At 40.2% G+C, this 26,888-nt stretch overlaps 1 protein-coding gene across 1 annotated transcript in view; it reads right to left on the bottom strand.

The window, feature by feature from the left end:
• GRIA3 (glutamate ionotropic receptor AMPA type subunit 3) overlaps positions 1–26,888 on the bottom strand; it is a 225,184-nt gene that overhangs the window by 25,576 nt on the left and 172,720 nt on the right. The gene's annotated exons all lie outside the window — the stretch shown is intronic.

The following is a 26,888-nucleotide window of genomic DNA, read 5'->3' as shown; positions in this document are numbered from 1 at the left end:
TTGAGAGTTGTGACTTAGTTTCTACTTTAATGTTCATAGTTTTGATTTTTTTCTTAAATGAGTCTCTTTAACACTTCATGTAATGGCATGGTGATGATGATCTATTCTAATTTACTTAAAAATGCTGATCAGGACCCACTAAATTGATTTCCTGGCTCCACTAATGGGTTGCAATCTAGTTTGAAAAACACTTTCTTAGTTCAATCTTTGTCTTAATGCAGAAATCTCCCTGACAATATTCTCCTATGTGATTATCCTTGAGCTGCCTGAGGGGAAAACAAAAAGGCCACTGGAGGGAGTAGATAACCATTATAATTAGCCTACTACAGCATGGGGCAATAATTTTTGTAAGAAAACACTTCCTTATTCTGAGCTGAAATTTGATTCTCTATAATGCTCACCCTTTATTATTATCTGCTAGAGCTACCCAAAGCAATTCTGTTCCTTCTTCTATATAATGTCCCTTCAAATATTGCAAGGCTGTTACTATTCCCCTTCCTCATCTCTTCATCAGGCTTTGTCTATCTACATCTAATACTATTTCCAGAATGCTCACAATTTTGGTCTCTTCCATAGGCACATTCTAGTTAGCAATGTTTCTTATATTGGAGTTTCTAGAAATAAACACAGCACTCCAGATATATGATAAAGACAGAATGAAAATGAAAACTGCTTTTTTGTCACTGGAGCATTATTTTCTATCAGTGCTGCCTGAGTTTACATGAACATATTTAGTCTTTAGTCCATCCTTTCAACAGTTTTAAAGCACACTACTGGAGGTGTAAAGAATGTAGTAGAGTGAATAGTGTCCATCCTGGTTTAGGTTGAGGCTAAACCAAAACTGTTAGTTCTTTCTACCACATCAAGTTTCCCTCATCTTTGCCATTTTGAAGTTTGAATTTAATTCCATTAAATTTCATCTCTATCCAGGTGGTCCTTAGAACATGTTCTAAATATTTATAGCTCTATAGTGGATATCTGGAGAATATAAAGGAGGCATGGTTTCAATGACTCCACGACTTCCAATTCATTTGGGAGCTAGGACCCGAGGAGTGAAAATCCTAGACAAAAATTTTAAAGTAACATTTGACCAGAGGTGAGATAGCATGGTACAAATTATAAACATATGCCATATTCTATTTTTTCATTTAATATTTTATTTATTTATTTTTAGAGAGAGTGGAAGGGAAGGAGAAAGAGAGGGAGAGATACATTGACTGGTTGACTCTTACGTGCCCCACTACTGGGGATCTGAACTGCAACTCAGGTGTGTGCCCTGACTGGAAATCAAACTGGCGACCTTTGGGTTTGCAGGCCAGCACTCAATCCACTGAACCACACTAGCCAGGGACATTATGACATATTTTCAAGTGTCCTTTTATGGGGTTTCTTGGCCTTCACTTCTGCTTTTTTGATTGTTTATTTAGTTGCTTTTCTCCAGACTTTGGCCAGTGGAATTGCATCTTTTTTTTTTGAGACTTGCTTAGACCTGCTTAAATAATTCCAGAGGGCTGGAATGCTCAGAGCTATCACCATGGAAACTTCACATTGTGTTTATAGCAACCGGATCCTCACTGAGGCCCTCACTGAGTCACTGAAATGGTTCACTGAGACAGGAACATAAAGAACAGAAAATAAAAAGCCAATATGCCTGGAGCCAAATGGGCAAAAGAGAGTTTGGTAGAGGTTAGGAGAATAGTCAGAAGCCAGGTCTTGTAGAGCCCTGTAGGTCATGGTTAAAAGTTTGGATTTGTTCTGTGTGCTAGGAAACTATTGGAGGATTTTGAGGCAGGATGTGATAAGATCTGAATTAAAACTTTAAAGCATTGTTTTAGCTACTGTATGGAGAACTGGCTAAGGTGGGCTAGGGTGAAAACAAGGAGTCTGGTTAGGCAACTGTTCTAATTAGTTTGGGGGAGAGATGGTTGTGGCATGGACTAGGCAGGGAGACATGGAGGTGGAGGGAAGAGGTTGTATTCAACATACATTTTAGGAAGGCGGGGAGGTTAGGGGGTGGAGGGATTGAGTGAAAAGGAAAAAGGACTCGTGAATATGGACAGCAATATGGTGATTGCTGTTGGGGAGGAGTGTATAAGGGGACTGAATGGTAATGGAAAAATACAATAAAGATTAAATTAAAAAATACGTAAATAAACAAATATCATTGGGTCTAATTGCCAGCTAAATCAACCAGGATATATGCTTTATAATCCTTTTTGTTTTTTGCCACTTATTCTCCTTTGGTGTCCACACCAATAAATTTCCCCTTAATAATCAAGGCCTTCTAAGATCAAAATCTCATCCATTGACACTTATAGTCATTACATGTCACAGTATCCTAATCTGACACAGAGAACAATGTCTAAGCCTCATAATGAAATATATTCTCAATGGCTTTATTTCAGCCAGAATTTCCTTGTCAATTGCTCAAGGAATTTAAAAAAACAGTAAATAATTCAGATGCACAGAAAGATGGAAAATTAATGTTAAGAATACTTGTGTATTTGCCACAAAAGTTAAAAAATAAATCACTATGAAATTAGTTGAAGTTTGCTTATGTATCCCTCCCTAATTGCATGCTTCTTCTTCCAGGTTAAAGGTATCAACTAAACTGAATTTGGTTTTCATGATTCATTTACATATATTTATACTTTCATGAGAATAAACTTATCTCCATTGTAATGGCTGTATAGCATTTTGCTTGATGAATCGACCATAATTTATTTACCCAGTTCCCTAGTGAAGGACTCTTAGGTTAGTTTCATTTTTTGTCATTATATTATAGACAACACTGTGGTGTGGGTATGCCTTTATGCCCATACAAAGAGGTATTTCGTGTTCTTCATCTTGGCTCAATCAAATGTAAGTGATAAGGGGAGGGAATTAGAACAATTTGTCTCATACTATTTACAAACAGGCTATTGCTTCCAAAGATAAATTTATAAGCCAAAGGCAAATGGGTCCGTAAATTCTGACCTGAGTACACTGTAATTTGCACTCATTTACTTCATCATTTACCTGACCTCTTTGATTGCTGCTACAGGTTAACAGGTTTATTCTTTTAGGTAATGATGCATTTCTAGGAGAATAAATGGCAGGGATTGAAGTGTGTACCTTAAATGTGTTTGATGTATATGCAGCAGATATTAATGAATGCAGTAAATGCAAAGTTAGTGGCAGAAATGATTGGGCCCTGGTTGACGACTGAATTCTGAAGGCATTTAGGAGGGGGGAAAGAAACGGCTCATAATTGAGAAAAATTAAGCTAACTATCTTCCTAACTAGTATTTAAGTGACAGTATAACATTCAGACCAAAAAAAAAGAAATAAAATCACTAGCCTCCCTTCCTTCCTTCCTTCCTTCCTTCCTTCCTTCCTTCCTTCCTTCCTTCTTTCCTTCCCTGTCCCTGTCTTATTTGGCTGAAATATTGAAGATATTAAAAGGGATTGAATCTTAGCTCAATCATCTGGGAGAAATTTAAAAAATTATGGGCTAGATGTGTAATAGCAAGTTCATTTTTCTTCAACCTGCTATGACTCATTTATTTCACCTCATGGAGTACCATTTTGTACTTAAGAAGGAATAAACAAAGATTATGCAGAGAGACCACAAGAAATTCTCTTAGAACTACTAGATAATTAACAAATAAAATCCCAAAGGAGAAACACATGAATGGAGGGGGGAAAGTTAATCCAAAAACAGTAGATAAAATAGAGCTCTGGCATTCATGAATTCAACAGTCACTGTTCCAACTACTTGTAATAAATAATTAAGTTCAATGATATGGAGAAATTTGCCTTTTTCTTGAGGCAAAAATTTGAATTTAGCCTAGTGAAACTGATGTGTGAACCAGATAATTTGTGAGTGCAGTTAGCCCACCACTTAGACCTAGTATCATTTATCACTGTGCATAAATTATTCCTCTGTAGACCCAGTTAAGTACAGGTAACTATATTGTGTAGTGGTTGAGAGTACAAAGTCACACTGCTTGGGTTTGAGTCCCACTTGCTAGGTGCGTAAGTTAGCCCTATGTGTTTCAATTTTTTCATTCATAAAATGGGATATTTTTTTAAAAACTGCTTACCTCAAAGATTTATTAAGAGTAATTAAGTGAGTTAATATATACATCTCACTTAGAATAGTGCCTGGCACACAGGAAGTGCTGAAAATTACTACATATTTTTAAAGTAAAAACAGTATAATTTATTTAGTGGTAGATTTCAATAACATCATAAATTAATCCAGTTTCATATTTATTGAATCATTAGTTCATTTTATGGAAGAAATCATGCTCGAGAATTATTGGCATATTTGATTCCCTAGACATCTGTGGTCTACCATCAACAAAACTCATTATTATTTCACTTGGATTTTAAAAATCTCGGTGTTGGAAAAACAGGTAGGATGGCAAATTTTTCTTTTAAATTTGTCTTGTAGCCAGTCGAGGTATATACATTAAAATCCCTATTAACCAGAACACTGCAATTGGGGAGACATGGAGAGTGAAATTTTCTGCTTCTCTGAGAGTTAAATTAGAATATCTACTTGGTCAATGGAACATCCAGTTGGAGTTAGTAGAATACTATCTCTATTTTTAGGGATAGACAAGACCTTGAAAACCTGGTTCAGCCTCTTACCCAATGCAACAATGGCTTCTCTTCTCAAATGCCTCTAGCAATGAGGCACTCCCTAGCTCAGAAGAGGCTCAGGATATAACCTACTCCATGGTGGGACAGTTCAAGTTGATACAAAGTTGTTTTTGTTGGTAACCTTTATGAGAGCTTCACTCCCTTCTACTCCAACTTCTGCCTTTTGCTTGAATTGGTCAGTTCTTCCTCTCTGCTTCCATTTCTCCATTGTAAGTAGCGCTGGTTATATTGCTTTTTGTTGTCTTCAGTGGAATCTGAGCTCCTCATTCCCAGTGTTTAACTTAATGCGTGGCATGTAGGAAACTCTCATTATGTATCTGTGGAATTAATAATTGCTAATATAGTAGTTTCACCCAGTGGTCCTAATTCTGTCCTCTGAAATGATACCAAATACATATGCTGTATTTTCCACATGATGTACAGCTTGAAGAGTACCACCACCATGTCACCTATTTGTCATCTCTTTTATAGGTTAAACAGTTTAAGGGCTTTCATCTGTTACTTGTATGACACAAATTCCAGTCATCCTCTTCCCCTTCTGGTCCCCATTTTGTAGATATTTTTAAAATTTCAAAGTCCCTCCTAGAATGTGGCCCCCAGAGTTGACCATAGTATGCTCAATATAGTAGCATGAGAACAAAGGACAATGAGATCATCTCTTCTCATTACCTGAACAGGAGTGTAATTTTTTATTTTGATAATATTCAACAGACATGTTTACATGTTGATAGTGTAGATAATAAAACAGACCAATACACTGGAAGCATAACTGTCAACAGAGATATAATCTACTAATGGTATTAATGGTGTTACTATACTGTCAGCTTTCACACAGTATCACATAATTTATGAAGAGAATATTGATATTTATGAAATCTCTATGCCCCCAAATATACAATGTGTTCTGAGTGACTATTGAAAGGATACAATAAAGGAAAACTCAGGGGAAGACCATTTTAGGTATTTTGCACTCTATTGTTCCTCAAAGGGGGATGGTCTAGTTTCATGTATTTATTAATTTTTTTGGCCACTGTTATCATTATTCCTCTATTGTCCATTTCTATTACTGTATGTACAATACTATCCTAGATATGACTTTCTGTTCTCAGCCTCTACCTTTCTCCCCTGATTTCACTGTCTTCTTCCCTCAGAGGTTGATCCTGTACCCCATTTTGCCATCGGTAGTCCTGGCTCTCATGGATTTTGTAAGGGCTTTTGTTACCCTTGAGCAAGGGATTGTTTTATTTGAATAGGAAACTCACATTCCAAAAAAGAGAGTGGGTTTCTTAGCATTGTAAAAAGTGCCTTTTAGGGGCTGGAGAAGGCTAGCCCTGTGATCGGGACACTAAGAAGCGGGGAAATGGCAAGAGGTTCAAACAAAAATGCCTTCCTCTCATTCATTTTTGCCTTCTCTAATTTTAATGTGGACTCTATTGCTTAAAATTTGGTCAATTTATTCTCTGGATTGTACCTTTAATTAAGAGAATGCCATTAAAAAACTAATATGCATTTTCTTCTGAATTATTTAGCCCCCTTTGAAACTTCTGTTTTTAATAAAAGTTCAGATGGCATTGCTAGCTGGTACAAATTCAAAAAAGGTGGCTTTGGGCCTCTGTTTGCCTGAACTGAGCACTTATAGACCCCCTGTAACTTCCTGTGCCCTCCCTAGTGTTCAGGAGCAAATGTTGCCTCAGTGAGTTTCTCAAATACTGGGATATGGACAGATGATCCTTGCACGGACAACACACTGGAAGGAAAGGAAGCTGTCAATGTAACTGCTTGAGAGAGCTCCTAACTTCCCCTTCTTTCTTCCCTCTCTCTTTTGCCTTTTCTTAATGTTTCACAACATTCGAATAGTATAAGGTACTTTTATAACCCAGTGGAGTGGGCAGGATATGAGAATAGGAAAAGGGCAAGGCCTAGAGGAATGGAACAATTCTCAAGTTCTTTGATGTGGTTATAAGTCTGTGAAGGGGAGATGTTTATGGCAATAGTGTTTTGCGTATCATACAATCTTTCAAGTATTCCTCTTTCTTACTCGGAAACCTTGGTTTTGTTACAACCAGAAGCAGGAAGTAGTAGGATTTCTTCAAACCATATATTTTCATAAGGCTTTCTGCTTGCCAAGGTAATATTGCACATACCATCTTATTTAAACCTCACAACGACCCTGTGAGGTAGGAGCAGCAGGTTTTGTTTGCTCACTGCTTAATCCCCAGCACCTAGAGCAGTGTCTGGCACCCAGGCTCTCAATAAATATTTATTGAACAAAAAATGAATGCCCATTTTATAGGTGAAAGAATCAAGGGTGGAGAGAGGGTAAGCCTGGTGTCAATGCCAAGAGATGCTACAGTGGGCTTTAGCCTACCCACTCATTTACACGAATCTATTCCGAAGTCACCAGGAACAAACAAATCTGGAAAAAACTGTGCTTGATGTGCAAGCACATTCTCTGGAAAAGTCCCACACAGAATGCCACCCTGAAGGGCCTCTTACAAAATTTGGAGGTTGCCACTGGCTCAATAACTTGCCCCAGGTCATACAGCTAATGAGAAGACTCCATCAAAGTCTCCTGACTTGAAGGCTACAAGCAGATTTTTTTTCCCACTATAGGCCCAATCTCTTGATCTCTAACACTGACAATATCCATTTTGGTGAAAGAGATGAATTCACCTTCAAAAATATATTTTATTTCTTATTTAAGCTTTTTCTAAAAAGTAGGGGTAAATTACGAATTAACTCCAATCCTTTCCCACTAAGGACTAGAATAAGTGAATGTTCTTGTTATATATTGTAACCCTGTAACAGTCCACTAATGTTCACATTTCACCTTGTAATGGGGTCAGGGCAATTTGGGGTAGAATAAGAGCATATTTGGCTTGCCAAGTGTATCTAACAAATGTCTTTCTTCCACATCTGATGAGGTGCATTTGGAATAAGGAATTATTACATTTTAAATAAAAAAATTCCACTTTGATCTGGAGCAAGGCACATAGGAAATAGTTTCATTTATAAGGCATGACCAAAACCTAACTTCATTGTCTTTCTTCCCTTCACTTTGGTTGGCTCAGTTCTAAGCATTCAGACAAGTACTGCTTCTCAGTTTCCTTTTGCCTCAGACAATCAGTGACTGCCATGTGACTGTGTGTTGGTGAAACCATGGAAAAGGAAGGGAAGGAAATACTGGCTTCTATTCTTACTTTTAATTGGTATATTATGATTCTGACTGAGTTATTTTGGGGGTTGGGATTTTAGATAACTTCTTTGGAGTTGGAGGTCATTTTTTGCCTAGACATTGATCTTTGCTCTCAAATGTCAAGTCCTCATTCCAAATACTTTTGCCTGAAATTCTCACATTTGTCTCTCAAGTCCAGGGGCAGATTTCTTTCTCTCTCAAAGAGTACTATTTTCAATGTCTTTTTTCCAAAGGAACAGGTGACAAACTAGATAAGTTTCTTTTTTAAAAAAAAATATATTTTATTGATTATACCATTACAGTTGTTCTATTCCCCCCCTTCATTCCCCTCCACCCTGCACACTCCCTCCCCCACCATTCTCCCCCCCTTAGTTTATAACCACATGTCTCGAGTTCTTTAGATTCTATATTTCCCCCACTATTCTTGCCCTCTCCCCTATCTATTTTCTACCTACTTTCTATGCTATTTTCTGTACCTTCTCCCCCCTTCTCCTCCTCCCACTCCCCTGTTGCTAACCCTCCATGTGTTCTTCATTTCTATGGTTCCACTCCTGATCTAGCTGTCCTCTAGGTTTGCTTTTGTTTTAGGTGTGGTTGTTAATAACTGTGAGTTTGCTGTCCTTTCACTGTTAATATTTTTTACCTTCTTTTTCTTAGATAAGTCCCTTTAACATTTCATATAATAAGGGCTTGGTGATGATGAACTCCTTGAACTTGACCTTATCTGAGAAGCACTTTATCTGTCCTTCCATTCTAAATGAAAGTTTTGCTGGATAAAGCAATCTTGGCTGTAGGTCTTTGGATTTCATGACTTGGAATACTTCTTTCCAGCCCCTTCTTGCCTGTAAGGTCTCTTTTGAGAAATCCGCTGACAGTCTGATGGGTACTCCTTTGTAGGTGACTGTCCCCTTATCCCTTGCTGCTTCTAGGATTCTCTCCTTCATTTTAGTCTTGGCTAATGTAATTATGATGTGCCTTGGTGTGTTCCTTCTTGGGTCCAACTTCTTTGGGACTCTCTGAGCTTCCTGGATTTCCTGGAAGTCTATTTCCTTTGCCAGACTGGGGAAGTTCTCCTTTATTATTTGTTCAAATAAGTTTTCCACTCGTGGCTGTTTCTTTCCCCCTTCTGGTACCCCTATAATCCGGATGTTGGAACGTTTAAAGATGTCCTGGAGGTTCCTAAGCCTCTCCTCATTTTTTTGAATTCTCATTTCTTCATTCCTTTCTGGTTGGATGTTTTGTTCTTCCTTCTGGTCCATTCCATTGATTTGAGTCCCAGTTTCCTTTCCATCACTATTGGTTTCCTGGACATCTCCCTTCATTTCAATTAGTTTAGCCTTCATATGTTCCTCTAATTTGTGACTATAATCCACCAGTTCTGTGAGCATCCTGATAAACAGTGTCTTGAACTGTCCTTCTGAGAGGCTGGCAATTTCTCAGTTGCTTAGAGTTATCGGCTCTGGGACTTTGAGTTCTTCTTGCGCCATCTTTTGTGCTGTTCATGCCTGTTATGTATCAGGATCGGAGCCCTAGGTATTCACCAGAGCAGGGCAACTCAGTCGCTGGGTTGTGATGCTGTAAGTGGGGGCGGGGTCAAGGAGGAGCAATGGTGTCTCGTCTGCCGCCTCCCGCTGCAGCCCTCACAGGTGCGGCAGCTGCCACCATCACCGGGGCCTGCGCATTTTGTCCCACTGCACGCGAGCGTGCCACTGCCACCAGCCCTTGCCCCCTGGGGCCTGCGTGGTCCGTCTCCCTGTGTGTGAATGTGGGACCTTGGTCAGTCTGCCCCACACCCTGACCGGGTCCGGGCTACCTGCCGGCCTGTGTCTGGGGATCCTTCCTGCCTGACCCAGCTCTGCCGCTGGCTCCGCCCCTCCTACTGTCCCAGTTGAACGGCTAGTGGTTGTCGGATTTCCGTATAATTCAATTTTCTGTTTTGTGGCTGCGTCCTTGTTCTCCAAACCTTCGTTGTATTCAAACTTGGCTGTGGGAGAAGGCACAGTGTCTCCACCTATGCCTCCATCTTGGCGGAAGTCCCAGATAAGTTTCCAATGACCTTTCTAGTGTTTCTCCCTGGCATGCAAGATCAGATTGCTATTCAAATTTGTCTTCTGCTTCTTTTGCCAATTTACACTATGGATATTTCTTTTTTACTGTTGTTCCATTACACTTGTTACCATTTCTCCCCCTTAATCTCTCCTCCCCTACCCATCCCCATCTTCCACATTCAATCCTCGCCCCATTGTTTTCATCCATGGATCCTTTATACATGTCCCTTGTTTTGACTTTTCCCCTTCTGCTCCCCATTATCCCCCACTCACTCCTCACTGGTTACTGTCAGTCTTTTGTTTATTTCCACATCTCTGGTTCTATTTTGCTCACTTGTTTGTTTTGTTGATTAGGTTCCACTTATAGGCGTGATCATATGGTATTTGTATTTCACCACCTGCTTATTTCACTTAGCATACTGCTCTCCAGTTCCATCTGTGCTATCATGAAAGGTAGGGGTTCTTTCTTTTTGCTGCATAGTTACCATAGTGTAAATGTACCACAATTTTTAGACTATGACTGTTTCAATAGGCGGAAAGTAACATTAGAGGACATAGAAACAATCAACAAGAGCCAAGAGGAAATGAAGAATACAACTTTTGAATTGAAGAACTCAGTAGAAGAAATCAAAAGCAGGCTACATGGAGCAGAGAATCTAATCAGTGAGCTGAAAGAAAAGGTAGAAAAAACTCCCAAGAAGAGCAAGAAAAGGAAAAAAAGACTCAAAAAGAACAAAGGGGGGGTTAAGGAAACTGCAGGAAAACATGAGATGTAATAATATACCAGATATAATAAGGATACCAGAAGGAGAAGAAGAGCAAGGGAAAGAAAACCGTTTTGAAACAGTAATGATGGAAAACTTCCCTAATTTGATGAGAGAAAAAGCCACACGAGTCCAAGAAGCAGAGAGGATCCCAATAAAGAGGAATCCAAAGAGGCCCTCAGCAAGACTCATCATAATTAAAATGGTAAACTTTAAAGACAACGAGAGAATCTTAATGTCACCAAGAGAGAAACAGGAAGTAATATACAAGGGAGCCCTGATAAGACTAGCAGCTGATTTCTCACCAGAAAATTTACAAGCCAGAGGGAATGGTGAGAAATATTCCAAGTAATGAAAATCAAAGGTCTGCAACTCAGACTATCTACTCAGCAAGGCTCTCAATTAAAATGGAAGATGAAATAAGGAGCTTATCAGACAAAAGAAGGCTTGAAAGAATATACCTCCACCAAATCAGCATTGTAAGATATGCTAAAGGGACTGCTTTAAGAAGAAGAAGAAAATCAATGGGAGAGAAAGAGGAATACAGGTACACAGGGAGTAAAAGGGCAATGAATAAATACCTATCAATAATAACCTTAAATGTAAATGTATTACATGATCCAATCAAAAGACATAGAGTAGCTGAATGGATAAGAAAATGTGACCCTTCTTTAGGATGAAAATTTATATATATATAAATTTTCATCCCAAAGAAGCAAAATACACATTTTTCAATGCATATGTAACATTTTCCAAGATAGACCACATGATGGGACACAAAACAAGCCTCAATAAATTTAGAAAAACTGAAATCATATTAAGCATTTTCTCAGACCACAAGAGCTTGAAACTAGAAACCAACCTGAAGGAAAAAACTCAGAAACATTCAAATTCATGGAGACTAAATAGCATACTTTAAACAATGAATGGTTGAATAATGAGATCAAGGAAGAAATCAAAAAGTTTCTGGAAACAAGTGAAAATGAACTCACAACAGTTGAAAACCTATGGGATACAGTAAAGGCAGTCCTGACAGGAAAGTTCGTAGCAATAGAGGCCTACCTAAAAAAGATAGAAACATCTCAAATAAGCTAATTCTACATCTACAAGAATTGGAGGAACAACAACAAACAAAGCCCAGAGTGAGGAGAAGGAAGGGAATAACCAAGATCAGAGTGGAATTAAATGACAGAGAGACTAAAAGAACAATTCAAATGATCAACAAATCAAGGAGCTGTTTCTTTGAAAAAAATAAATGAAATTGACCAGCCTTTACCAGACCCATCAGGAAAAAAAGAGATAGGACCCAAATAAAATCAGAAATGAAAAAGGAGAAATGATAACTAATAACACAGAAATACAAAGGACTGTAATAAATTTGCCCCAGCTGATGTGACTCAGTGGATTGAGTGCTGGCCTGCAAACCAAAGGGTCACTGGTTCGATTCCCAGTCAGGGCCCATGCCTGGGTTGTGGGCTGGGTCCCCAGTTGGGGGTACATGAGAGGCAACCACACATTGATGCTTCTCTCCCTCTCTTTCTACCTCCATTACTGTCTAAAAACAAAGAAATAAAACCTTAAAATAAGGACTCAGAACCAGATGCATATTCTGGCCAAGATGGAGGCATAGGTAGAAACCCTTGGCTTCTTCACACAACCAAAAGGGGAATAGCAACCAAACCAAAATCAATAAACAACCAGAAGTACAAAGCAATATTAATTGAATTTTAATTGATTCCATACTTTGTTCCAGGTTCTGGTTTAGGTGTTTTAATATGTAAACACATGTAATACTCACAACTAAATGAAGTAGATATTATTATCCCCTTTTAAAAGTGCAGAAACAGGGACTTAGGGCCAAGATGGAGCTGTAGGTAGATGTACTGTGTCTCCTCATAAAATCAAATGATGGACAAGAGCAAATTTAAAAACAAAAAAACTACCAGAACTGCCAGAAAATTTAATTGTATGGAAGTCCAACAACCAAGGAGTTGAAGAAGGAACATTTATTCAGACTGGTAGGAGGGGCAGAAACTGGCAGCTGGGGCAGAGAGGACATGCAGCAAGGCAGTGGCTGGTGGACTGGGTGAGGTGGTGGCTGGTGGACCAGGTGGTCCCACATTTGTGAGCAGATAAACCAGGAGAAACAACTGGGGAGCGAGACAGACTGCACAACCCAGGTTTCCAGTGCCAGGAAATAAAGCCTCAAAACCTCTGACTGAAAAAAACCTGTGGAGGTTGTGGCAGTGGGAGAAATTCCCAGACTCAGAGGAGAATTTGTTGGAGAGACCCACAGGGTCTTAGAATGTACCCAAACCCACCCATTTAGGTATCATCATCAAAAGGCCCAATTTGCTTGTGGGTATCAGGGGAAGTGATGGAAAGTTGTCAGAGAGCCCAGCAAGCAGCATTGTTCCCTCTCTGACCCCTCCCCCATGTACAGTGCCACCACGCACTGACATTGGTTGACCTGCCTAGGCGAATAACTAAGTCTCTGCCCCTCATTACTTAACAGGTTTGCTGAGACAAGAAAAATGGCCGAGGGACTTCTGCCAAGATGGAGGCGTAGGTGGAAACACTGTGCCTTCTCCCACAACCAAGTTTGAATACAACAAAGGTTTAGTAAACAAAGATGCAGCCAAAGAACAGAAAATTGAACTATACGGAAGTCTGAGAACAACGAACTGTTCAAACGGACCAGTAAGAGGAACAGAGCCAGCAATGGAGCAGGGTCGGGCAGGAAAGATCCCCCGACCCCAGGTGCCCAGGTAGCCGGGGTAGCATCGGGCAGACCCAGTGAGGATGTGGGGTGGCAGGCTGACCATGGTCACACATTCACACACAGATAAACCAGCAGAGGAGTGAGCAGTGAGACAGACCGTGCAGGCCCCAGTGGCTGACCCCGTGAGGGTGCAAGGCGGCCGGCTGACTGTGGTTGCACATTCGCATGCAGTGGGACGAACCGCGTGGGCCCCAGCAGCGGGAGGCAGCAGAGGGGACTGCCACTGCTCCCCTTTGACCCTGCCCCCACATACAGCATCACAACCCAGTGACTGACTTGCCCCCACCCGGTGAACACCTAGGACTCTGCTCCTCATACGTAACAGGCACAAATAGTCCAAAATATGGCACAAGAAGAACTCAAGGTCCCAGAGCCTATAATTCTAAGTGACCAAGAAATAGCGAACCTCTCAGATGCACATTTCAAAATACTGGTGATCAGAATGCTCACAGAACTGGTTGATTTTAGTCACAAATTAGAGGAACATATGAAGACTAAACTAATTGAAATGAAGGAAAATGCACAGGAAACCAACAGTGATGGAAAGGAAACTGGGACTCAAATTAAAGGAGTGGACCAGAAGGAAGAAAGAAACAACCAAACAGAAAAGAAGGAAGAAACAAGAATTCAAAAAAAAAAATGAAGAGAGGCTAAGGAACCTCCAGGACATCTTTAAACGTTCCAACATCTGAATTATAGGGGTACCAGAAGGGGAAAAGAAACAGCCATAAGTGGAAAACTTATTTGAACAAATAATAAAGGAGAACTTCCCCAGTCTGGCAAAGGAAATAGACTTCCAGGAAGTCCAGGAAGCTCAGAGAGTCCCAAAGAAATCGGACCCAAGAAGGAACACACCAAGGCACATCATCATTACATTAGCCAAGATTAAAATAAAGGAGAGAATCCTAGAAGCAGCAAGAGATAAGGGGACAGTCACCTACAAAGAAGTTCCCATCAGACTGTCAGCAGATTTCTCAAAAGAGACCTTCCAGGCAAGAAGGGGCTGGACAGAAGTATTCCATGTCATGAAATCCAAAGACCTACATCTAAGATTGCTCTATCCAGCAAAGCTTTCATTTAGAAAAGAAGGACAGATAAAGTACTTCTCAGATAAGATCAAATTCAAAGAGTTCATCATCACCAAGCCCTTATTATATGAAATGTTGAGGGACTTATCTAAGGAAAAGAAGATAAAAAATATGAACAGTGAAAGGACAGCAAACTCACAGTTATTAACAACCACACCTAAAACAAAAGCAAACTAAGAGGACAGCTAGATCAGGAGCAGAACCATAGAAATGAAGATCACATGGAGGGTTAGCAACAGGGGAGTGGGAGGAGGAGAAGGGGGAAGAAGGTACAGAAAATAAGTGGCATAGATTGTAGGTAGAAAATAGATAGGGGGAGGGCAGGAATACTATGGGAAATACAGAATCTAAAGAACTTGTAACGACATATGGACAAGCTAAAGGGGGAATGGTGGGGGAGGGGTGTGCAGAGTAGAGGAGAATGAAGGGGGGAATAGAACAACTGTAATGGTATAATCAATAAAATATATTTTAAAAAAAGAAAAATGGCCCGAATGAAAGAACAGATCAAAGTTCCAGAAAAAATACAACTAAGTGACAAAGAGATAGCCAACCTATCAAACACACAGTTCAAAACATTGGTTATCAGGATGCTCACAGAAATGGTTGAGTATGGTTGCAAAATAGAGGAAAGACTGAAGGCTATGAAAAGTGAATTAAAGGAATATGCACAGGGAACCAACTGTAGGTCTCAAATCACTGGTTTGGACCAGAAGGAAGAAATAAACATTCAACCAGAACAGAATGAAGAAACAAGAATCCAAAATATGAGGAGAGGCCTATGAACCTCTGGGACAACTTTAAGCATTCCAACACCTGAATCATTTCTCCTTTTTCATTTCTGATTTTATTTGGGTCCTCTCTCTTTTTCCCCCCCTGATGAATCATAAGGATGTCAGAAGGAGAAGAGGAAGAGCAAGAAATTGAGAACTTATTTGAAAAAAATTATGAAGGAGAACTTCACTAATCTGGCAAAGGAAATAGAATTTCAAGAAGTCCAGGAAGCCCGGGGAAATCCAGTTAGACCTGAGGAAGCACACACCAAGGCACATCATAATTACATTACCCAAAATTAAAGATAAGGAGAAAATCTTAAAAGCAGCAAGAGAAAAGAAGATAGTTACCTACAAAGCAGTTCCCATAAGACTATCAGTTGATTTTTCAAAAGAAACCTTATAGGCAAGAAGGGGCTGCAAAGAAGTATTTGAAGTCATGCAAGGCAAGGACCTCCATTCAAGATTACTTTACCCAGAAAAGCTATCATTTAGAATGGAAGGGCAGATAAAGTCCTTCTCAGATAAGGTCATGTTAAAGGAGTTCAACATTACTAAACCCTTACTGTATGAAATGTTAAAGGGACTCATCTAAGGGAAAGAAGATAAAAAACTATGAACAGTAAAATGACAACAAAGTCACAGCTATCAATAACCGAACCTTAAAAAAACAAAAACAAACTAAGCAAACAACTAGAACCGTAACAGACTCACAGAAATGGAGGTCACGTAGAGAGTTATCAGTGGGGAGTGGAAGCAGGCATATGGGGCAAAAATTACAGGGAATAAGAAACATACATATTATGTATGAAATAGGCAAGGGGAGGTTAAGAATAGTACAGGAAATGGAGAAGCCAAATAATTTATATGTATGACCCCTTGGACATGAACTAAGGGGGTGGGAATGCAGGTAGGAAGGAGGCATGCAAGGCAGAGGGGAATAAGAGGGGGAATGGGACAACTGTAATAGTATAATCAATAAAATGTATTTTAAAAGATAAGAAAAAAGTGCAGAAACAGAGGTACTGAGAAGTAACTTGCCCAAGGCAAGTGAAGCTGAGAAATCACTCATGCAGACTCTAGAGTCTGTGATCACAAACAGTTTACTCTTCCCAGGTGGATTAAGGGATGGTTGTAAATCATATGCTAGGACTGAACAAAATCCACATAATTTCTGCTTGAAATGGTACCTATACATTAGCAGAAATTCAAGGGGTGTGATATTTCCATTATTACCTCCCTGAAATATGAGATTGGAGACCAAGATGTCTTGCCTTTAACCCATAAAGAAAGCCACACCTTTTATATCAGAAGTCAACAAATAATTTTTCTCTTTATTTTAAGAATGAAAATAAATAAATATGGACTGCTTAGGGCTGTTACAAAGCAAGACTGAACCAATTTTTATTGTTTTTGATACTCCTAATTTTTTTTGTTTATAAAGTTTCTTTTATTTCTTCTTTTTTCACATCTAACTTACTTTTATTTATTTATTTATTATTTTTTAAAGATTTTATTTATTTATCTTTAGGGAGGAAGGGGAGTAGGAGAGAAGGAGAGAAATATCAATGTACGGTTGCCTCTCGTGAGTCCCCTGCTGGGAACTGACCTTCAACCCAGGCATGTGCCCTGACTGGGAATCGAACCACGGTCATGTGGTTCGCAGGCCCTCACTCAATCCACTGAGCTACACCAGCCAGGGCTGTGATACTCCTAATTTTTTTTACTCTCCCACCTGGGCAATGCCACCTCTTCCCCACTTGCCTTACCAGGTATATAAGATGCCTTTCGCCGGCCCTACCCATCTCACAGAAAAGGATTGGAAACATTCCCATTATGAAATAAATGATGAAAAACAGCCTAAAAACAGCCTGAAGTGTGATCCCTTTGGAGGAGAATTTGCATTTCAGCAAAGATCAAAACATAGGTAAAGGAATAATAACCTAATGGTGGACACTCAACTGGTTAAGGGAGAGGGGTGAGAAAACAGTAAAAAGCTAAATTTGCTAAGTATATACCCTCAGCTTTAGATTGCAAAGTGTATTTTGGGGAAAGAGAATGGGCCACAGAGAAAGTGTGCCTGCCATGACCTTTCATGACTAACTAGAGCAAAGTCTCAAATTCCCTGATTCCCCAGAGATGGATTACTTTCAGGCCTGCCATAACTATTGAACACTCCAGGGTCATTTCCTTCAGCTTCTAGAGTTTTATTTTTTTCAATGAAAGGTCATCTTCAGCAATCCATAACCTATTACTCTTAACCAATTAGATTTGTTACTATTACTCTTAACCAACTGTATTTTTATTTTCAATGAAAAGATATTTAAAATATATTTAAAAGAGAAGTTTAATACTCTTATTATTTTTAAATCTATCAGTTGTAATTCAGAGACCAAACCTGATAATGCACAGGCTAGGAAATGAGGGGAACAAATCCTTTCTATTAAGGAGATAAATTTATCCTGGAATTGCAATATTTTGAGTTTCCACAGTGGCTATTTTTCCAGGTCCTTAGAGCAAGAATTATTTTCATACTGAAGAAAATAAGCAATGGAAAAATAAGAAGGAATTTGCTTAGAGATATCAAGAAGAGTCCAAAATTTCTAGTTAATGTTTTTTTGGGAAGAGTTAGTTTCCCAAAAAGTGAACTGGAACTAATTTGAAGAGAAGTTCTTTTTAAAGCCTGCTCATGTATTCTGTTTTTAAAATTACACTTTATTGATTATGCTATTAGAGTTGTTCCAATTTCCCCCCTTTGCCTCCCTACACCGAGCACCCCCATTCCCTCAAGCAATCCCCCATCATTGTTCATGTCCATGGGTCATTCCCATAAGATCTTTGGCAACTCCATTTCCTATATTGTACTTTACATCCCCATGGCTATTCTGTAACTACCTATTTGTACTTCCTAATCCTCTCACCTCTTTACCCATTCCCAATACCCTGCCTCCCATCTGGCAACCATCAAAACTCTCTCCATATCAGTTGACTTCTCAAAACAAATCTTACAGGTGAGAAAGGGCTGGAAAGAAGTATTCCAAGTCATGAAAGACAAGGACCTACATTCAAAATTGTGCTATCCAGCAAAGCTTTCATTTAGAATGGAAGGGAAGATAAAGTGCTTCCCAGACAAGGTCAAGTTAAAGGAGTTCATCATCACCAAGCCCCTATTATATGAAATGTTAAAAGGACTTATCTAAGAAATAGAAGATCAAAAACTATGAACAGTAAAAATACAAGAAACTGACAACTATTAACAACTGAAACGAAAAAAACAAAAACTAAGCAAACAACTACAACAGGAAAAGAATCACAGAGATGGAGATCACATGGAGGGTTATCAGTGTGGAGGGGGAGGGGGAGAATGGGGAAAAGTGTACAGGATATAAGACACATAATAGGTTGGCAAAAATAGACAGGGGGAGGTTAAAATAGGATAGGAAATGTAGATACCAAAGAATTTATATGTACAACCTATGGACATGGACTGTGTATTGGGGGGGAATGGTGGAGGATGAGGGGATGGAGCAGGGAGGAGAGGGATAAAGGAGAGAAAAAAACTGGGACAACTGTAATAACATAATCAATAAAATATACTTAAAAAACTCTCTCCATGTCTGTGATTCTGCCTCTGTTCTTGTTTGCTTAGTTTGTTTCAGAATTTTATTTGTTTTTAGAGAGGGGAAGAGAGGGAGAGGAACATCAATGTGTGGTTGTGTCTCACATGCCCCCAAAGTGGGGGAACTGGCTTGCAACCCATGCATGTGCCCTGATCAAGAATTGAACTGGCTGCACTTTGATTTGCAGGCTGGCACACAATCCACTGATCCACACCAGCCAAGGCATGTTTTTAGATTCAATTGTTGATAGACATATATTTTTTGCCATTTTATTTTTCATAGTTTTGATCTTTTTCTTAAGTAAGTCCCTTTAAAATTTTGTGTAATAATGATTTGGTGATGATGAACTCCTTTAGTTTTTCTTGTCTGGGAAGTTCCTTATCTGTCATTCAATTCTAAATAATAGTTTTGCTGGATAAACAATCTGGACTATAGATCCCTATCTTCATGACTCTGAGTACTTCTTGCCAATCCCTTCTAGCCTGCAAAATTTCTGTTGAGAAATCAGCTGATAGTCTTATGAGAACTCCCCTGTAGGTAACTAACTGGTCTTTTCCTTACTGCATTTAAGATTCTCTCTTTATTTTTAACCTTTGGCATTTTTGATGTGTGACTTGGAGTGGGCCTCTTTGCATCCAACTTGTTTGAGACTCTCTGTGCTTTTTGGAATTGCATGTCTATTTTCTTCACAGAATTAGGGACATTTTCTTCCATTATTTTTTTCAAATAGATTTCCAATTTCTTGCATTTTCTCTTCTCCATCTGGCACCCCTATGATGTAAATGTTGGACCTCTTGAAGATGTCCCAGAGGCTGCTTACGCTATCCTCATCTTGCATTCTTTTTTCTTGTTGTGCTGATTGGTTGTTTTTTCTTCTTTTTTTGTTCCAAATCATTGTTTTAATTATTGGCTTCACCTACTCTACTGTTATTTCTCTGTAAATTGTTCTTTATTTCAATTAGTGTATCCTTTGTTTCTGACTGGATCTTTTTTATGCTGCTGAGGTCCTCACTAATTTCCTTGAGCATCCTTATAACCAGTGTTTTGAACTCTACATCTGATAGAATGTTTATTTCCATTTTGTTTAGGTCTTTCTCTGAAATTTTGATCTGTCCTTTCATTTGGGCTATATTTCTTTTTCTCCTCATTGTGGCAGCCTCCCTGTGTTTGTTTTTATGTATTAGGTGGAACTGCTATGACTCCCTGTCTTAGGAGCATGACCTAATGTAGTAGGTGCCCTGTAGGGTCCAGTGTCACAGCCTCCCCTATCATCCAAACTGGGTACTTGAAGTGAGCCCTTCATGTGGGCTGAGTACACTGTCCTCTTGTAATTGAGCCTTGATTGCTACTGGCAGGTCAATGGGAGGAATTTACCCAGGCCAGTCAGCTGCAATAACTGGCTGTGACCACTGACCATCAACTTCCTCCCTCTGTGGAGGATCAGCAGTGCAGCAGCAGGATAGTGGTGCTCTGAAATGGTCTGTGTCTGTCCATGGGGTAGGCTCTGGGTTTTCAGGGTGGTGCAGGCCAAGGTCATTCACCACCTTTGTTCTGCCAGGGGGCCACCTGGCATGAGCTATAAAGCAATCTGAGATGGCTGCTACTTGTACTTGGCTTGGAGATTCCAAGGTGAAGCCAAGCTGTGAATGTGGGCTCACTGCTGCTACTGCTAGGCTTGGGGCTACTTAATAAGAGGTACATGAGCTGGGGTTCACTGAGGCTGGCTGTTGCTTGTTTGATAGAATTTAGTAAATTATGAAGCATGAACTAATACCAGCCATTCATATGGAAAAGACTTAGTTAACAATTTGGGTGGGCACATAAGTTGGGTTGGCCAGAGTCTCTGGGGATTTCCGGGGCATATCAAACTGTTAGCCAGGTTAATGGAGTCTCAGATATGGAACCTGCTTGCCAGATCTGTAGCTCTGTGGGTGGAGGGCTTGGAAAAGGAACAATGTCCTTTGCCCTCCTTTCTCTCTGGAAGAAAATGTCCTCCGGTTCCTTCCTTGATGCCAGACACTTCAGTTCCTCCCAGTATGGCCCTGATGTCTTTTATGCTGCTACCCCAGTGCTGGAGTTCAGAGGGAGTGAGTCTGAGCAAGTCCATGTGTGGGCTCTTTAAGCTGAACTGCTTGGGACTCCAGAAGTTTCTTCCACTGACTCAATCCCTGCTGATTTTTGCAGACAGAAGTTATGGGGATTTATCTTCCTGGCACAGGAACCCTGGGCTGGGAGGCCTGGTGTGGGTTTGGGACCCCTCACTCCCAAGATACCTCTTCTGGATTTTTATCCACCACATGAGAATGTGGGACCCTCCCATTCCACATCCCTGCCTCTCCTACCAGTCTGAATGGGTGTATTTTCTTTAATTCTGTAGTAGTCAGACTTCCATTCAGTTCAATCTCTGATGATTCTTAGTGATGGTTGTTCTATATTTTAGTTGTAATTTTGATGTGGTTGTGTGAGGAGGTGAGCCATGTTTACCTATGCTGCCATCTTGACTGGCAGTTTCACGTGTCCTTTATTTGTAAGTAATTTATACCTGGGAAGCTACTGATCACTGTTCCTGTGATTCTGATTTAATTGGTCTGAAGTGGGGCCAACATTTAAAAGGTGATTCTGATATTCAGTATTTCTAGGTGCTTCTAATATTTGATTTGGGTTTAGAACAATCAACAAAGATTCTGTAACAGCAATAACTAGCTGCCAGTTACTGCAATAAATACTGACAATGAGAAGGCTACCTTTTATTAAGCACTTACATATACCCACTTTATTGATGAGGTAACTGATGTTTATAGTAGTTAATTTTCTGGTCCAGATGATATAGCTGGCAAAATTTCTGGCCCTGACCTCTCCAAACCCCAGACTTATTTATTTAACTGTCTACTTGACATCTCCATTTATATTCTCAAAGGCATCTCAACTTAGCATGGCCAAAATGTAACTCTTGATGCTCATCAAACCTCACTTATTACTCCTCCAGTGTTCTCCATCAGAGAAAATGGCATTACCATACAATTTTTCCAGTTGCTCAAGCAACTGGAGGAGTTGCTGTCATCCTCAACTTCTCCTTTTGGTCTCACACCCCACACCCTGTCAGCTTCACAATACATTAAACATCTAACCACTTCTTATCACCTTCATCCTAGTTCAAGCCAGTTATTTTTCACCTGAAACATTGTACATGTTTTTTAAGTGGTCTCCCTGCTCCTCAACTGTCACCCTTGCCTAACAAGATGGTTATGTGCAAGATCCTTTTGCACATAAACTGGATCATCCCATTCCTCAGCTCAAAGCCCTTGAAACAACTTCCTATTGAAAATAGAATAAAATCTGAAGTCCTTTCCAGGGCTTAGAAAGCCCAGCACAAAGCCTAGCACAATAGGCTATGTTTTGTCTTCACTGTCCTCATCTCTTTTTACTCTTTTTCTCTCTTACTTCACTTCAGGCACATAGACTTTATCCTCAAAGCTACCAACCACATTCCTGTCAGGACCTTTGCTCATTTTGTTACATCTGGAAGGCATTTCTCCTCACCTCACTTCACCTCATGTTTGTGTGGCCTGCTTGCTCTCTCACTTCACTCATTTATCTGGTAAAATGTCACCTCAGCAAAGAGGTCTTCCTTAAGCAGCCAGTATGAAATAGCACTCCCCCAATTTTTTTACCTGTTTGTGGTTTTTTTTTTCAAAAAATTTTAATTCTAATTTTTTTGGATCCTCTCTCAAGGACATTTTCTCATTGCTTTTAAAGAGAGAATAAGGGAAAGAGGAAAGGAGCAACACATCAATCAATGCAAGAGGGAAACATCAAATGGTTGCCTTCCACATGTACCCAGACTGGGGATACAACCCACAACTACCCAATAGGTATGTGCCCTGACATACCTATTGAACCCATGACCTTTTGGTTACAAGATGAAGCTCCAACCAACTGAGCCACACCAGCCAGGGCTGTTTTTTCCCCTACTTCACTTAATACGAACTGAAACATGTATATAATTTACATGTTTGCTTATTTTTCTCTCTCGTCTACTATAATGAACATAAGAACTTTTTTTGAGTACTTAGAACAAGATCTGTTGCATAGCATGTATTCAATAAATATTAACTGAATGGGTAAATGGAGTAGTTGAGATTTAATCCCAGATCATTTGACACCAAAGTCTATATTCTTTATCAGATTGTCATCATTTGTCTCCCCCACCCCCTTTCAAAACTTAGAGAGTGATAATTCTGAGATCGCATAGATGTGAAGTGGCAGAATTAGTACTCAAATCTAAATCTATTGGATTTCAAAACCTGCACTTTTTGTACTACTCCACACTGCCTCTCAGTGGAGAAATTGCTAATGACTACATTGACCAAAATGCCAGTAGACTGATTGAGGTATATTCTTTGATTTGAAATTTCAACATAATTTTTTAAAAAATATTTTATTTATTTATTTTTAGAGGGGAAGGGAAGGAGAGAAGGAGAGAAATATCAATGTATGGTTGCCTCTCGTGAGTCCCCTGCTGGGAACTGGCCTGCACCCAGGCATGTGCCCTGACTGGGAATTGAACTGCGATTGTGTGGTTCACAGGCCCGCGCTCAATCCACTGAGCTACACCAGCCAGGGCTCAACATGATTTTATATAGCTTTAATCTTCCTTGGTTCAACTTGGAAGCTTAATATGCTATGAGGTAAAAGGCACCAATATAGTATTCCACTAGCCTGCAACAGGGTCCTCAATCCTACAATTAGAGATCATACCTTCTGTTTGACTTGGACAAAATTTCTTAAATCTCTAAGGTGCTAATAATTACCTCTGAAATGGAAATAGAGTATTAAATGAGATGATTTATAGAAAGCACCCAGAACAGTGCTTGTCACATAGTAAGTATTCAATAAATTTTACTATGCGTCCATAGCCAATGGAAGGGTAACAACAAGTATTTAACACCTTTTTACGATTTGGCTTGTTTGAGAATTTGTGCAAGAATGCAGAAGAGAAGAAGAATCAAGACAGGTCTTAAGGAGGGCAAGCAAGATGGGGTGGCATTATGATGGCATGGGCACATGTGGGCAGGAGGAAGTGTGGTGCCAGGTTATGTTCTGTTAGTGCTATTGAGGCACAGACTAGAAAAAACCTAATTCACTAGATACTTAGCACAGAATACCTTATAAGGTTAAATGGGGCCACTAAAATGTTTAATTTCAATACACTCACATTTTGCCTTCTCCTGTGGCTCTACATTTTGAATGGTTGGGTATAGTTTTGTCTGTTACTTGTTGCTGAGTTAAGAATGTTCCAGTGTGTACTATTTCTAAAAGCACTATGGTGATTTTAAAAAGTGGCTGGCTGGGGATTTGTCTGGCAAACACACTTAGTGTGTAAGCTGCAGAAAAATTGATTTTCTGGAGTTTGCATGACCTAGCACAAACTCTGCAACATGGAAGCTCAAGCTACAGAACCTCCTGGTAGGTGGGTCACATTGGGATGACTTCACAAAATGGTTAGGTTTTGCTTAGCATAATGCTTTCCAGTTCCATCCATGCTGTCACAAAGGGTAGGAGCTCCTTTCTGCTGCATAGAATTCCATTGTGTAAATGTACTATAGTTTTTTGATCCATTCATTTACTGATGGGCAAATAAGCAAGGTGGTAAAAGACAAATACCACATGATCTCACCTTTAACAGGAACCTAAACAACAGAACAATCAAACAAGGAAAATAGAACCAAAGACATTGAAACTGAGAACAGGTTGAGAGTGTCCAGAGGGGAGAGTGGAGGGAATTTCAGGGGAAAAGGAGAAGGGTTTACAGGAACAAGTATAAAAGACACATGGACACTTCCGGCCAAGATGGAGGTGTAGGTGGAAACACTGTGCCCCCTCCCACAACTAAATTTAAGGACAGCGAAGTTTTAGATACAAAAACTGCCAAAACAGTGAAAATTGAACTGTATGGAAGTCCAACAACAATGAACCACTCAGCCAGACTGGTAAGAGGAGTGGAGTCAGCGTGGAGCCTGGTCAGGCTACAAAGATTTTTCCGTCGGACCAACCCAGGAGCGGAGGCAGAGGCAGAGGTGGTTCGTGGATACCAGGTGTGGGGAGGTGACGGGTGGACCCAGTGAGGGTGCAGGGCGGCTGGATGACTGCAGTCACACATTCCCGTGTGCAGATAAACCAAGCGAAGGAGCGAACAGTGAGACAGACCGCTCAGGCTAGGGCCTCAGTGATGGGAATTAGAGCCTGAAAGCACCAACTGGAAGGACTTTCTTGGGGTCGAGGGGCTGGGAGAGGCTCCCAGGCTCACAGAGAGTTCATTGGAGAGACCCACAGGGTCCTCGAGTGTACACAGGCCCACACACCCGGAAACCAGCACCAGAGGGGCCCAATTTGCTTGTGGGAAGCTGCAGAGCAGACAGAAATCTGAGAGAGAGTGGAGCGGAGCAAAGTGCCATTTTTTCCCCTCTCTGACCCCGCCCCGACCTGCAGTCCCTGGGTTGCTTCGCCCAGGTGAACACCTAAGGCTCCGCCCCTCATACAGAACAGGTACAAACAGACCACACATTATGACTCAAGAACAGCTCAAAGTCCCAGAGCCTATAATTCTAAGTGACCAAGAAATAACAAACCTTTCAGATGCACAGTTCAAAATACTGGTGATCAGGATGCTCACAGAACTGGTTAATTTTAGCCACAGATTAGAGGAAAATATGGAGCCTAAACTGATTAAAATGAAGGGAAATGCACAGGACACCAAAAGTGATGGAAAGGAAACTGGGACTCAAATCAAGGGAGTGGACCAGAAGGAAGAAAGAAACAACCAAACAGAAAAGAAGGAAGAATCAAGAATTCAAAAAAAATGAGGAGAGGCTCAGGAACCTCCAGGACATCTTCAAACATTCCAACATCCGAATTATAGGGGTGCCAGAAGGGGAAGAGGAACAGCCATGAGTGGAAAAGTTATTTGAACAAATAATAAAGGAGAACTTCTGCAATCTGGCAAAGGAAATAGACTTCCAGGAAATCCAGGCAGCTCAGAGAGTCCCAAAGAAGTTGGACCCAAGAAGGAACACACCAAGGCACATCATCATTACATTAGCCAAGATGAAAATGAAGGAGAGAATCCTAGAAGCAGCAAGAGATAAGGGGACAGTCACTTACAAAGGAGTGCCATCAGACTGTCAGGGGATTTCTCAAAAGAGACCTTACACCAAGAAGGAGCTGGAAAGAAATATTCCAAGTCATGAAATCCAAAGACCTACATCTAAGATTGCTCTATCCAGCAAAACTTTCATTTAGAAGGGCAGATGAAGTGCTTCTCAGATAAGGTCAAATTCAAGGAGTTCATCATCACCAAGCCCTTATTCTATGAAGTGTTAAAGGGACTTATCTAAGAAAAAGAAGGTAAAAAATATGAACAGTGAAAGGACAGCAAACTCACAGTTATTAACAACCACAACTAAAACAAAAGCAAACTAAGAGGACAGCTAGATCAGGAGCAGAACCATAGAAATGAAGATCACATGGAGGGTTAGCCACAGGGGAGTGGGAGGAGGAGAAGGGGGGAGAAGGTACAGAGAATAAGCAGCATAGATGGTAGGTAGAGAATAGATAGGGGGAGGGCAGGAATACTATGGGAAATACAGAATCTAAAGAACTTGTGACACATGGACATGAACAAAAGGGGGGAATGGTGGGGGAGCGGTGTGCAGGGTGGAGGGGAGTGAAGGGGGGAATGGGACAATTGTAATGGTATAATCAATAAAATATATTTTTTAAAAAGACACATGGACAAAAACTATGGGGGGTGGGAATGGGAGGGAGGGGAAAGGGTTAGGTGGGTGGGCTGGGATGGCAGTAAAAAACAGAAAACTGTATTTGAACAACAATTTAAAAAATAAATAAAAAGTTAAAAGAAAAGCACAATGGTTAGGTTTCACTAAGCTTCACCATTGGTGACCAAAGCA

Source organism: Sturnira hondurensis, unplaced genomic scaffold (genome assembly GCF_014824575.4).
Source record: "Sturnira hondurensis isolate 20B ecotype Veracruz unplaced genomic scaffold, ASM1482457v3 Scaffold0019538, whole genome shotgun sequence".
NCBI lineage: Eukaryota > Metazoa > Chordata > Mammalia > Chiroptera > Phyllostomidae > Sturnira > Sturnira hondurensis.
The sequence above is the reverse complement of the archived record's forward strand: the minus strand, read 5'-3'. Positions and strand labels throughout refer to the sequence as shown.